We start from the raw sequence: 15,302 nt of genomic DNA on the forward strand, positions 1-15,302 counted from the left end.
AAGGCATCTAGGGACAGGAACTGTGAGTCAGAGATATGATAGGGGCCACTGTCAGACTGTGGGGACTTTAGAAACAAACAGTTGTCGGGCGCCTGGGTGGCTCAGTTGGTTAAGCGACTGCCTTCAGCTCAGGTCATGATCCCATGGTCCTGGGATCGAGTCCCGCATCAGGCTCCCTGCTCTGCGGGGAGCCTGCTTCTCCCTCTCCCACTCCCCCTGCTTGTGTTCCCTCTCTCGCTGTGTCTCTCTCTGTCAAATAAATAAATAAAATCTTTAAAAAAAAAAAAAAAAAAGAAACAAACAGTTGTCAACAGAGGCAGATTTTGACACGTCTGGAAATGTTTTTGATTGTCTCAACTGGGGGGTGCCACTGGCATCTAGTGGGTAGAGGCAAGGGATATGGTTAAACATCCTATAATGCACAGGCCAACCCCCCACAACAAAATGTTATCCAGCCTAAAACGTCATGAATGTGGAGGTTGAGAAACTTGGGAGCCACATGATTTAAGGACTCTCGTGCTGATTACATAAATTTCAATCCTGCTTCTGCACCTTACTAGTTGTGGATCTTGGGCAAGTAGCTTATCCTGTTGAGGCCTCAGTTTTCTCATCTTTAAAGTGGGAATGACAGTAGTAATATTATGTTACGAGGTTGATGTCATGATTAAATGTATTACGTTTAATTCATTAATACATGTAAAATGCTTAGCTTAGCATCTGGCACATAATAGATGCTCCATATAGTAGCTGCTGTTTTTATTAGATAGTGCCCTTCTGGTCTTAGGGAGACAAACTAGCTTCTCTTTAGTCTTGAGAGGATACCTTCAGTTCATGCCATCCAAGGGAATAGTTTGTTTTTCCATCTCAATCCTAAAAAAAATTCCTATCTAGCTCACTAGGAAGGTCAGGAAAAGTTATCTTTGATTTCTTCCATGGAAGGTGTCTTTTTCATGGTTTTTTTTTTTAAACAAAAGAAAGCCACAGTTCTCTGTCCTGCCCTTGCATTTTGTTGCTTCTCTGTTTCCATGCCTACCTTCTAAGGTCTAGTCTGTCCACCTGTTCCTGCTACATCATTACACCATGTGCATTGCTGAGAAGGGAGCGTGCTGTGGTTCATCCAAGTCTACATTGCTCTCCAGAATGGGCGTTCTCAGTACATAGAGAAGGAAAACTATGCCTGCTTAATCCTCAGGTAGAATTATGGGCTGATATCAGTGGAATCATCTAGGAACTGAGACAGAGAGGGGTTCGCTAATTTACCTGACTTATCCAAAAAGTGAGTGAGTGAGTTAGGAATACATCTAGCCTCTAGTCTCCCTCTTCCATGCTTTTGCATTACCCCCCCTAGGGGAATGTTAGTGAACTATGCCTACATTTAGGGTCTCCTGCAATTATTTACTGTGTTTTTGTGGTAGGAAGCTCACTCTGAACCTAAGTTGGTACATGATTTTGATTCAGGCCCACTGGGCTGGTAGAGTAGGGATACCAGAAGATTCTACCAGAAGAGGGAGACCATATTCTGAAGGAAATAGGAAGCTTGAAAAGTGTGACCTGGTAATAAAACTTCAGGGTCGTGGGGATAGGGAGCCGTCCCAAGAACAGAATGGTGTCTGTCACTTTGTGTCTATGAAGATGAATCTTTTCTGAGACCCAGTGAGTTTAAATGGGAGTCATGTGGTAAGCAAGGATTTAAAGATTTGTTTTAGGAAAATTTTATAAAATTTTGTGCCCAAGGAGCATAGCTATGTGTCTACCTAACAGAATGTGAAATGAAACAAAACACTGAATGGTTTGGCATGTATGGGGTTCTGATGCATTGGCTGAGGGGAAACATCTGTTCTGGGAGATTTTGGCAGAGTGCCATTAGATGCCTGGGGAAAGATGATGGAGAAGTAGGAATGCCTGCTAGAGTGGACATGAGACCCTTACTGCAGACTCAGTAGATATTCCTAATGTTTCTGCAGGGAAGAGCCTGTGAATTTTGATTTGTAATGTTAGTCTATTGGTATGTATAGGCCTGAGGAAATGGATGGTATCTGAAATTTCACTAAGATTTTGGTACCTCAAAATGCTAACAAATATGGTGATTTGTTACACTTTTTTTTCAGTCCTTCAAATTGGCATTTTCCCCTGGTATGCATTATGGATTATTACTTTCAAAAGTCTGCAACACATTGCTAGAATAAATATGCTTATAGAACAGCCTGAACCCTAGGAGAATGGTCCCATCATGTCATTTATCAATTACCTCAGTATCAGACAAGGCATTCACAGCAATCAAAACACATTAATTTTAAATGATGTTCTATGTTTTAGACAACTACTATATCCATATTGAAGTAGTTTATATATAAATGAGGCCCATAGAAATGTCAGGCAAAATACAACTGCCAAAATTATAAGATCATTGGCAAATGTTTGAATGGCAGCCAGTGCTGGGCCTTAAATGTTGAGAAGGAGCTTCCCAAAAGTAATTCAAGCTGTAAAAGCAAAGATACATTTTGGAATCCTATCCACTTGGAATTCATTTATACAGTGTGTTGACTACCTATGGCTACTGGGCATAGACTGGGTAGTGGTGATAGGAATGCTGTGAAGCTATCTGGAGGAGATTGGTAAAGAGAACTAGTGTCTCATTTATTTACTACTGCTTAGCAAAACCATCCCAGGATGTAGGAACTTAAAACAGCAATTCTATTATCTCTCATAATTCTATGAGCTGACTAGGCTCAGCTGGTCAGTTCTTCTCTCAGAGTCTCTTATGTGGTAAGAGAAGGTGGCTTAAACTGAATCACCCAAGATGATTCCACTCACCTCAGACATTGGCAGGATTGGCTGGAAGGCTGACACATCTTTCTTTCTATCTCCATATTTATCTCACTGTGCTGCTAACTTGGGCTTCTGAAACCTGAATCTCAAGAGGTCAAAAGCAAAAGCTGCTAGGTCTTCCGAAGGCTTAGACCCAGACTGGATAGTGTCACTGTCATCGTTCTCTATTGGTTAAAGCAAATCATAGGGTCAGCCCAGATTCAAAAGACATACTATACAATGCTGTGAGTACTGGGAAGTGTGGTTCATTGGTGGCCGTCCTTGGAGACTGGCTGTCACAGATAGCCAGGGTAATACCAGTGACAAAAAGATAGGGAAAGTGAGTTCTGAGCTTAGATGAAAAGAGCTGATTCATAAATAGATTAAAGCATGTTAAGTAGCATATATAGAAGCATCAGTTACTCCCAAAGTACAGAAAGTAATACCCACAGATGAATAGGGATTTTTTTTTTAATCCTGAAAAACATACTATGTGGCAAAGAATTGGATGAAGGTGACCTTGGGTTTCTCATGCTGAATATGTACTTCAGGTAAGGATGGCATTATGTTGTTATATGAAAAGAGAAACAGGACCTTATTCATTTGGAAGTTAAGAGGTAGAAGCCAGAGGAGAGGGAGACATTTTAAAGTAAAGCTTGAAAGAGAGGCTGTGGAATTCATACTGAATGCTCTTCATTTTCTTGGGGTAGTTAGAAGAATGATTATTTACTTAGGGTTGAGAACAGCAGAGTTAAGTTTGGCATGTGCTATGGAAAATGGAAAATGTTTCCAAATAAAGGGATCTGGTATGCTGAGAAGCACAGGGCCCAGCTGATACTGGACTTAGAAGCATGTGGCAAGGCCCATTGGCAGAGGCATATGGTTTTTTTCTACAGCACATTTACAGTCTGGGGCAGAGACAGTTGAATAGTTAGGTCTTCATAAAGAAGCAGGTGATGTTGGAGGTATGTTCCTCTTTCCTTTCTTCAGGGAAAACTATATGGAGATAGCTTGAGGATCTTGCAGGCATTACTTTTCAGGACCTCCATGCATCTGCTGTCTCCAAGGGGAGTTCTCCTGCCTGGCACAGCTTCCTCCCCAAGGGTGACTTCTTTCCAATAAACTCTGCATGCAAAACAAGGCGCATAGGACTCATTGTAGTTGAGTTCAAGTTCAAGATGGAAAAGATACTTGAGAAGAAAATTTATTTCTGTAGTATCTTCATATCAATAATTACAAAATTAAAATTTTTTCCTTATATAAATAATGCATGATTATAGAAAATTATAAAATATAGATGATCATAAAGAAGAAAACTTAAAATTACCTAATCCCACGTCTCAGAAATAATTGTGTCAATAAAAAGATTCCATTTTTTTCCCTTATGTATATACAAAATTGTGATAAAGTGTAGGGCAGTGATTACATTCAGGACCAGCTACATCATTTTGGGGGCCCAGTGTGAAATTAAAATGTGGGGCTCCTCATCCAAATATTAAGAATTTCAAGATGTTCACAAAAGAGCATTCAGCCAATTGTGGGGCCCTTCTAAGTGTTGGGCCCTATGAATGATACAGGTTGCATGTCCATGAAGTCAGCCCTGCTTATCCCCTAATCTCAAGCATAAACAATTTACTGCTGTTGAGCTTTCTCCTTCCTTCCCCTCTCCTAGCCTCAAGGGCAGCTTTGGGGCTGCCAGAGTATTTGCAGCTACAGATGTAGCTAAGTCAGTCCAGGGGACCCTCCTCAGGTTTCATCCTCAGCAACATGTACAAATGAGTAGTTTGTTTTCAGATATTTTCCATTTTCTCCTTTCAGTACATGTTAACCTCCCTTCAGCCTCATCTCCAAGGAAGCCTGGCCCTTAAAACCTACTGGAATTTGCCCTGCTGGGTTTTGGGATTATTTGGAAACTGCGATTCCTTTTTCCCTCTCAATTTCTACCCTTTGGAATGGGAATGCCTTACATATGTCTGTCCTACCATTGTATTTTGGAAGCAGATAACTTGTTTTCTAAGTTTCACCGGTGCACAGATGTAGAGTAATATGGCTCCAGTGTGGACCATGCCAAGTCTCACCCATACCTGATTGAGTTGATTTAGGAGGTAAGATTGGGACTTTTTGAGTTGATTTCATTTAGATGAAATCTTAGACTTAGAGTTGATGCTGGAATAGGTTAAGACTTTTAAAGATTTGGGGAAGGTGACGCCTGGGTGGTTCAGTTGGTTAAGCGGCTGCCTTCGGCTCAGGTCATGATCCCAGAGTCCTAGGATCGAGTCCCACATCGGGCTCACTGCTCCCTGCTGAGCGGTGAGCCTGCTTCTCCCTCTCACTCTGCCTACTCCCCGCCCCCCCCCCCCCCCGGCTTGTGCTCTCTCTCTCTCTCTGGCAAATGAATAAAATCTTAAAAAAAAAAAAAAAGATTTGGAGAGGAAGTGAATGTATTTTGCTCGTGGGAGAGATTAAGTTTTGAGGAGGCTAGAGGGTATTTGTACTAAGTTGAATTGTGTCTCCCCAAAAGATATACTCCAATCTTAGCCCTGGGCGCCTGTGAATGTGACCTTATTTGGCAATAAGGTCTTTGCAGGTGTGATCAAGTTAAGATGAGGTCATACTGGCTTAGGTGGACCCTAATCTAATGACTGATGTTCTAAAGGAGGGAGGCTGGACACAGAGACACACAGGGAGAAGTCTATGGGATGATGGGGTGAGACAGAGATTGGAGTGATACACTCCAAACTAAGGAGCACCAAGGACTGTTATCCTTGAGAAGATAGGAGAGAGGTGTGAAACAGAATTTCCAGAAGGAAGCAACCTTATCAACACCTTGATTTCAGAATTCTAGGCTTCAGAACAGTGAGAAGATAAATCTAGAAGATTTTAAACAGAAGGGGACACGGTCCCACTTATGATATTTGACAATTATCATTATAGCTAAGCATGGAAAATGGATTTTAGGGGGTCAAGAATGTCAGGAAGGAGACAAGTCACTCCCTTGTTTTTTCACTGGTTCAGACAAGAGATAATTGGTGACTCAGAAGAGGGTGGTTGTGACAGAAATGGTGATAGGTAGTTGGACCCAAATACATTTAGAAGATAGGGGTGACAGGACTTGCTAGTAGTTTGGAACAGGGTGAAGGAAAGAGAGGCACCAAGAATGGCTCCAAGGATCCTGGTGGAGCCCTGGGTAGATGTGGGTTCTTTTTTGGGTGAGGAGACTTGGAGAAGAGCAGGTTCTGAGGAGTTCCCAAGATTGAGTTCTTATTCAGAGCTCACATTGAAATGTCAAGTAGTAAAGTCCTTTCCTTAGTCCAGAGGGCAGCTAGGTGTCCAAAAACCTCAAAAGTCACCGTGGGAGAGAGTCTGCCTGAAAATGAAGTCTACAGAGAGACAGAGAACAATCTGATGACATTCTTTGAATTCCTGGATTTAGCCCATGCTTAAAGTCTGTGCCACTGCTTTAAGTTTTCATTACTCAACTCACAAACTTCTCCCATTTTTTATTGCTTAAATTTATTAAGTGAGGTTTCCATCATTTGTCTCCAAAAGAGGCCTGTATACAATAAAAACTCAGCAGATAGTGTAACAGAATTGATGACATAGCAAGGTCCTTTATAAATTGATTAAGCTTCTTAAAACTAAGCATCTATTTTCACCTATTGCGTTGGGGGGGGCAATTTGAAGTTATATAAGAGAGGATATGACATTAAAATATTACTTATTAAGCACATTTTTAAAAAAAACTCAGTTATTTCATAAAAACAAGACTGAGGTATGTTGGTCCTCTGCTCTGCTTCCTTCCCCAAACTCTCTCCCCATGACACTGCACAGCTCCCTCCCCTCCCAGGGTCCCAGGGAAGCAGTGGATGTCCCAGCACAAGTGCCTCTCTTAACTCAGTCTTTAGTTGCAAACCTCTGAGGCTTCAGAGTTAGATCTCATCTGTGGGCAGCTGGCTTGTGCTTTTGCCCCAGATCCTGGAAGCTGCATCCCTGAAGCTTACAGCCCTTCCCCGCACGCATGGGAAGAGCAGTGTGGCACTTATTTCTGAGGCACTGCTGGAAAGGAAGAGCAGGGCCAGGTTGGAAGTATTGTTAGCTTTGCCTTATTAATAAAATAAGGTTAATGATTTATTCATAGCTGAGACAGTGCCGCTCTGCTCTGGAGGACAGCACAGAACGGTTACATTCTAGACAAGCAGCTGCTGTGGAAGAGATGCAAGCCATCTGAGAAATGGTCTTGGGCTGTTTCTGTGAGGCTGTGAGCAGATTTATCTGACTACATCAGAGCTCAGAGGCAATTATTTGTATACTGTGGGTGTTGTAGGATAAATGCTGGTAATGGAGGTCCCTGGAAGGATGCCCCCTGCTTTTCCATTTCTCATCTAATGAGTATTTGTTCACCTTCTTTCTTTATCCTCTCTTTCTTGGTATCCGGAAGATCCCTGAGTTTGTAATTTGAGATGTGTTAGATGGGGAATATCAATATAATGCACATCTGAATGTGACCCCCATCAAAGGGAGCTCATCCCAAGAAGCAGAAGAGAGAAATGGTATTTAGGCTTTTCTGGTGCTGGGCTAAGTATACACTATTTTTAAAGACTAAATCTCTTTTTTTTAAAGATTTTATTTATTTATTTGAGACAGAATGAGAGAGAGAGAGCACATGAGGGGGGAGGGTCAGAGGGAGAAGCAGGCTCCCCGCCGAGCAGGGAGCCCAATGGGGGACTCGATCCAGGGACTCCAGGATCATGACCTGAGCTGAAGGCAGTCGCTTAACCAACTGAGCCACCCAGGCGCCCTAAAGACTAAATCTTTTAAAATTATATTTCTTCTTTCCCAAATGGACTGCAGAATTTTTTTATAAATAATTAGAAAAGAGATTTAATACGCTGCAGAATCCTGGTAAATAACTGGTGTGTGTATATGTATTTATATATATTTTTAAATGCTAATTACTGTCATTGGTTAAGGACGGAGTAGATTACCATTAGTTCAGGTATGTTGGATGATTCATTGGTTGATGTGGTTCAGAGGGCAAAGTGACGCAGGATTTGACAATTTGCAGAAAAACAAAAGCAAGTGTACTCACTTCCTAGCAAATCAAACCAGGCTTGGACAGAATGGACAAAAGTCAGATTTATTTACTGTCATATTGCTGCTTTTGCTCTGTTGGGCCCCCATCCGAGCTTCCATGTCTTTCCCGGAGACTTCAGATTTACATCAAATGTCAGAGAGGAGAGCGGGAAGTTTTCCCCTGACTTAGAGAGGAGAAACAAGGCCATAGGAGGTACTGAAGAAAATCTCATTGTTGGTGTATATGCTTCCACACAGCAAGGCTTCCTGAGGGACTCCCCTCACCTCTGCTCAGCTTCCTTGAGACAAGATCAAATGTTTCAAAGCATTTCTACCTTTACTAATTTTTAATGCCTCTACCAGACTGAGACTTGCCCACTGGAAAAAAAAAATATGTTCATGGAAGCAGCCAAAAATAAAAGTGATCCTCTAACAGTAGCACATTTAACTTCTTCGTAACTATTAGCAGGAGCCAAAGAGTATCGCTTTTGCCCAATATATTAAGCCTTAGAAATGTCTTAGGGTAATGATCACGCTGGAAATCAGAATATGTTTAAATATAATTCACAAAACTCAGAGTCTCCTTACAGAAGAATCAAAGAGGCTATCACCCAGATCCTTTGCTGTAACTTCTCCAGCTCCAGACCCCACCCTGCCCATTCCTTTTGTTTGCTCCTTTGCCCAGTTTCCCCCCAAAAGCCACCCACGAGGGTCCATGCAGGAGCCAGGAATGTAACCCTAGGATTTGGTTTCCCAGGCCATCAGGAGATAACACTGCCTATCAGCCAAAAAATAAAGCTTCCTGACTGCAGTTGGAGAAATTACAGCTAATTATACGCTCCATGCTTCCTGCAAAAGATATATATTTTAAGCTGCTGGGCTGACTTTCTCCCTTGGCTGTATTTAAAGGTTAGTTTCTGACCTGCTTCCTGGTTTAATGGAATAGTTTAAATATTACAAATCATTACTTGGTTCTAATGAATTATATCTCCCCTGGCACCTCACAAAATCCTTATCATGCCAGAGGAAATAGTTGGAAGGAATAAGGCAGTCTCCATGATAATAAACAGAATAACATGCCATAGGGTTATAGATTTCAGGATCCCCCAGCTTAGCTTCTTGGGTGGTTGAAAGCATCTGGCCCTTGGCCTCACACTCCCGGCACCTGAGGCATGTGGCTACGCAGCATGAACACCCTCTTGCCTGCCTCACATGATTGTTCACTCTGCTTAATTGTCAGCTCCTGCTAAGAACATGTACCATCTCATTTTCCCAGAGACTGTGGAAGTGTTGAGCTTTGCTTGTGGCCAAGTTGGGTAGCTGAATGTGCAGCGTTTCCTTCTTATTTGATAGGCAAATGCTGGGGGGGTCTGAACCTATCTGCACATAGAGGTCTTTTATTGAATTCCAGTTTCCAATTCTAGTGCAAATCGGGACCAAAACAGTTTCTCTTTGTATATAATTGTGTAGGCAGATAGTCTTATCCAACTTTGTCTGTTTACACGTATTGCCGTTCTTATTAAATAGAAGAAAGTAACCAAAACACAGGTATGCAGCAATAAAAGTGATATGCTAGGCTTGAAATAAAAGATCACATGAAAAGCCCTTCTCCCTCCCTAGGAGCAAGAGGGAAGAGATTCAAGTCTCTTTATTCCAGTGAAGTAAAGAATAGCAAGGTAAGACTGTGGAGAGGTCTCTCAGCATTGACAACTAAATTGCAAATTTCCATGTCGTTAGCTGTTTGACAAAAACACCCATGGGGAAAGTGAAAAATCCAACCACTTGTACAGATGATTTGTTTCTGTTGTTCTGAATGCCCTGATTTCCCCCTCAGTGACTCGAAGATTTGAAAACAAAGTGAGTAACCATTGAAGTATCAACCATGCATCAGATCTCAGATCTCTTATTATGTGGAATTCACTCATACTATATTGAACTATGAATAATGTAACTTCTGAAATAGCTGATAATACATAATTATTTTTATAAAGGAAGCCCTGTGAATATATAGGTTTAAGCTGCTGAGTTGATGTGACTCAGAGCCCAACTTATTCCATGACGTATTAAAAAATCTCATACCACCCTATGCAGCTAATTCCATCTTAGAAACAAATTTGTTCTTTTCCTCAGGAGGGTCCCCATTAAAATTTAAAAGTCCCTGGAAGAGGTAATTCACCTTAGGAAGGGCCAATTTATCAGACTGTTTTCTAAGATGATGGGTAAGACCAAAATGAACTCAGTGTATATGCCTTGAGGGAGAAGATAGTAAATGTGGAAATGTCCAACAGGGGCTGAAGGAGTTCCAAAGCAAGCCTGCCCATCTTTGTGGTGTGCACAATGTCAGGAGCTGTTCTCTTATAAACCATTAGCTAAAAGGAGAAATGACCTCCCACTGGACAGATGCTGATTATTCCCAAATAGAGAGGCAAATACCCACATGGAAAAGTAAAGTTCTTCTATGTGTGTATATGTATATAATACTACACTAGTAAAATTAGTATTTGGAGACTTTTATTTTTAAGGTTTTTATTTCTTAGAACACCAAAATGGAAAAGAAGGGCCCTTAGAGTCACTTTCTTTGAGGAAAGTTAAATGAAACCAAAACTCTACTAGGGATAGATTTGAGGGTAGATGCAAAAAAACCCCCAAAAATAAAAAACAAAAAAAATGCAATTTTCAAGGAAGATCACATCTAAAAAGATGAATGTCATGAAACTTGGTTTTTTGTTTTGCCCAAAGAAGAGAAAAGCACAGGAAACTGGGGAAATCTCAGCTGATTTTTCGGGGGGGGGGGGGGGGGAAAAAAATGTTTCACAAATTCTAGTTTGCTTTTTATTGATTGATTGATTGATTGGGGGGGGTGGCAGAGGGAGAGAGATAATCTTAAGCACGCTCCACACCCAGCACATGAGCCCGAGATCATGACCTGAGCCGAAATCAAGAGTTGGATGCTTAACTGACTGAGCTACCCAGGCGCCCTGACAAATTCTAGTTTGCTTTAAAAGGAGACACATCTAGGGGCGCCTGTGTGGCTCAGTTGGAGACACATGTAATGGGTGTGACACAGATAACTGCGGAAGGAAGATTTTAACATAATATCTCTTTCAGCAAGATAGTTTATCACACTCAACAGAAATGACAGCAAAAGGAAAAAGGATGGGAAACCATTCTGGGGTGAGCAAAGGGTGACAAAAGAATGGGAAAATCCAGCTTCACCAAATATTTATTCATGCTTTTATAAACCTCAATTAGCTATCTTCAAATGTTAAGTCTCTGCTGAAGAGAAGGAGCATTTGGAAATATGACTTGGAAGTTGGTTGGTGTCAGTTATTTTGCTGCATTGTTGATTAATGTAATTGAAGTATATACTACAGAAACGGAAAAGGAAATGTGACTTCTTCAGGGACCCATTAATTTCTTAAGGATAAAATGTTTGAAGGTTCAAAGACTTTGTTGAAGCTTATTTTAAATTTAAAATTTCTATTGCCAAGGGATTGATTACCATTCTTACATTAGCTTTGTCAAACACCAAGTTGATTTCAGTTCTTTCCAAGTTTTGTGGCACTTAACTATTTTCAGAGCATTTTTTTTTTTAAAGAGAAGGCTGTCTTACAAGTTCTCCCAAGGACAAACTTGCTTTCCCTTTACAAGAACAGCAAGATGAAAATTTCTAGAATCTTAAAAAGAGCAATTCCCACTCTCCCCTTCTTTGGGACCTTGAAAGTCATTCCTGCAAGTCAGGTACAGCACCTCTTCATTCAAACACATTCCCATATTAGTTTCTGTTTGGTTTCCCTTTGACTTTAAGACATCTTATTTAAGTGTCTTTGTGCTTTTGAAGCTTAGTAATGTTGTTTAGGGACTGCTCAGTAAAAGTATTTAAGCTTTTTCCATCCCTCCACCCCAATGACTATACACAGTTCTTTTTATAATTCTCTGCTGTCTTCCTCTGATCACTGTTTAAGGCGCTCTCATAAACACCCTTCGAAAGTGAGCCAAGATGTCCCAAGCACCAGTTATTAGTTATGCTGTCCCAATAGTGAACTTGTTAGTTCAAGAAGTCAGACAGCAGCATTTCCGGCTCCTTGGAAACCCAGCCAAAAAAGAAAACTGTCATTTCACACAAGAGCAAGAACAGGAAATATGCCATCGGGAAATCAGGGTTAAGGTGGCAGTACCATCCACCCAGATGAAAGTGGTCTGAGAGGACCATGAGGCTGCATTAGAAACAATAGCATTGTGACCTAAGGCTTTGCCACAGGAAACCAATAATGAGATTGCTGACACCATAAGAGCATTTCAACAGAAAATCTTTCTTCCTACAAGAAGAAAGGTGTTTTCTCCTCACCAATTTTGCCTTTCCCTACCTTTCCAGTCCTGGTGCTACTGCAAGATGTTGGGAGTGTGAAGTTCAGTCAGCAGGGGACGCTCTGTTGGACTGTACCTCCTTTGGGGCTGTCTCTAAGTACATTGGGAAGTGTGGACAGACCTAAAGGTTCAGACCTTGAGAACTGCCCATCCATAGCCGTACCAAGGCTTGATTCCATGTAGCCCTGAGAAATCTGGCCTCCGCTAACAGGGACACAGGACCACCTGCTTCTAAATCCTCCAATCCCAAAGAATTGGCAGGAGAAGCTGGACTGAAATGGCTTTAATGGGCTCCCAATCTCTAGTGACATTTGTATATTAACTAGCTCTCTTACCCCTTGACTGAAAATAGGGAGTTGTGAATGAGTGGGATGTGTGTGTGTGTGTGTGTGGGTGTGTGTGTGTGAGTGAGTGTAACTAGGTAAAACCAGTGGTGAAGACATTTGGGGACTGAGATGTGTGGGGAGCAGTTTCCTGTCATGTTAGAGCAGGAGTAGGCCTGATCCACTGTTGTACAGACAGCCAAATGCCTAAAGATGGATCCTTAGTACAGGCAGTGGATGATGATAATGATGATGATATGGATTGAAGAAGAAGGGAGAATGTGATGTAGAGGCACAAAACCAGAGGCTGCTACAAGACCATTGATGCTAAAAAAATATCCCCAGTGGGTGTCTGGTGGGCAGCATGGAGAAACACTTAAGGGGGCTGGGCTTTGCCAACATGGTTAAGCTAAAAGCCCCCTCCTGGATATCACATTCTAGTCTGGTGAGCACAGGAAAGAGGCTGAGCTGGCTCTTCCATGGGGAATTCAGAGGTTCTGTGTTTTTGCATCATTTTCAAACTTTACAGGCCAGTTTCCTCTATAGCTAAGAGCTTGGGGACAACCTTGGTATTCTCTACTCTCAAGGAGCCTTCCTCTGTGAGGAGCTCAAGAATAGAGCTGGTGAATGACCTCTGCTTAGTGTTTCTGATTAACAGTAAGAGGGTAGATGCACTGGTGGGGACCTATCTCCTCCCCCACTTTTTCTTCAGTATTCAACAAACACGGATTTACATCCTCATCCTAGGGTCAGGGACTGTCCTAGGCATTCAGGATACATAGGAGAAAGTGGTCCCTGCCAGGAGTTGGGGATGTAAGTTGTATTATCACCATATGGCAGATGGCAAAACAGAGTCAGAGAAATTAAGTGGCTCAGAACCAGGGTATCATAAAGGATTTCAGTAAATGATCAATTTGAGAATTTGAAGGCTGGATTTCAGATGGTTTTCAGTCATTTCTCCGTCAGGAGAGGCTACACAGAAACAAACCTATGATACTACTCTCCCCCACTTTCATCTCCATTAAAAGGACGGAGAATCTGAGCTGGAGTGGTTGTGACTGGCTGGATCATATTGATTTGTTCAACCCCCAGTCACTCATTTTTCAATACCATCCTAGACCACTGAGTCATGGTGATGGCACATAAGATTGTGACTACAGCAATAACAGCTACTACTTCTATCAATACCATATCTGCTGATACTGTTTTCATCTAGGTGTCACTTTCACTACTGAGTGCTATATAAACATCAACCCTGCAGGTGTCATTTTTACCACTGCAGTGTAGTTGTTGAGAGCATGAGCTTGTGAGTCAACCAGACCTGGATTTGAGTCACTATTGTCATATTTTACCCATGAGGAAACTGAAGCATATAGGACTGTTATTGACTGAGATCACATAGCTTGTAAATATTATAGCTTGTAAATAGAAAAACCATGCCAGAATTTGACCTGTTCTGATCTTACTCCAGAACTGACATAGTTTGGGATGCTATCTACCCATATTAATCCCAGCATTTATTGATAATAGGAACTATTTGTCAGACACTTACTGTGAATCAAGCCCTATACATATTGTGTCATTGAATTACCTTCAATTATTCTTTATAATGACCTCCATTTTATGGAAGAGAGAAGGAAGCCTAAATATACCTTGCCCAGCATTTTACAGTTAGAAAGTAGTAGAACTCAACTTGATCCCAGGAGTGTCGACTCTGAAGCCCATTTTCTTAACCACTATGTATGCTGTTCAGACAAAAGATTTGGAAAGGACTGATGGATTGGTGTCATATTCAAAATTTCCTTTCATCATTGGGTAGAAGTTTCCAACACTGCCTTCTTGGATACAGAGAAACTGTGAGTATCCAGTGGGAACGCCAGGTTAGCAGCACAGGTGAAACAAATATACACAAACACAGCCCTCATTAAATCCCCTTTGAGGTAAAGGGGTCCTTTCAGATCGTGTAGTCCAACTTCTTTGTTAGTTCAGAAAGTTGATGTTTTCATGTTCCTGCCAGATGGAGGAGATCTCATAGTTTTAGCCCTGCATTACCTAAAATGTGTTTTTTTCTAAAATTTGATTTATTTTAAAGAGCAAAGATACCCAATATCAGATTTGGGTTGTTAACACTGATAAATGTGGTACTATTTTTAATTAGACTTGACTTCCAAACCATGCAGATTAACTGTGAGTAGTGGGATTAATGGATTTTTTTTTAAACTGTGCTTTTCTGTGTTTTCTAAGTTTTCCATTTTTTAAAATATATGATTGCCCCACAATTAGAAAAGGAATGCTATTTTTAAAGAGAAAAGATCAATCAGATTTTACTGGTATTAAACAGTGAAGTGGAAACAGCATAGATCTCAGTTAAACAAACCTGGCTATTGAATCCCTGCTCTGTTCCTTACGATTTGTGTGGTGTTAGCCTCTTCTTAACCTCTCTGAACCTCCTGTCTCCATGGGTCAATGGATGTTTTCACCTACCTTCCAAGACTGTGTGAGGCTTAAATGAGATACTGGTGTAAATCACTGTTAAATCTCTTCCCTTTCCCTTGTATTCCTTTCATCAGTTAAAAATACAACTTGCAGGGGGCAAGGGCAGCTGGGTGGAAGGGGAATGTTATATTGAAGTTCCTAAAAGCATTTGGCAAATGATGAATTACATAGTCCTTAGGTTCTTTCTACAGTGTCTTGGGGATCGCAGTTAACAAACTTATAAACATAAAACAG

General features: G+C 41.3%; 1 pseudogene; it reads right to left on the reverse strand.

Moving 5' to 3' along the window:
* Nucleotides 1–12,404, reverse strand: part of LOC118021275 — a 30,563-nt pseudogene extending 18,159 nt beyond the window's left edge.
* Nucleotides 12,405–15,302: the final 2,898 nt, after the last annotated feature.

The sequence above is a fragment of the Mirounga leonina genome, unplaced genomic scaffold, assembly GCF_011800145.1.
Source record: "Mirounga leonina isolate KUSES-001 unplaced genomic scaffold, KU_Mleo_1.0 Mir_174, whole genome shotgun sequence".
Lineage (NCBI taxonomy): Eukaryota > Metazoa > Chordata > Mammalia > Carnivora > Phocidae > Mirounga > Mirounga leonina.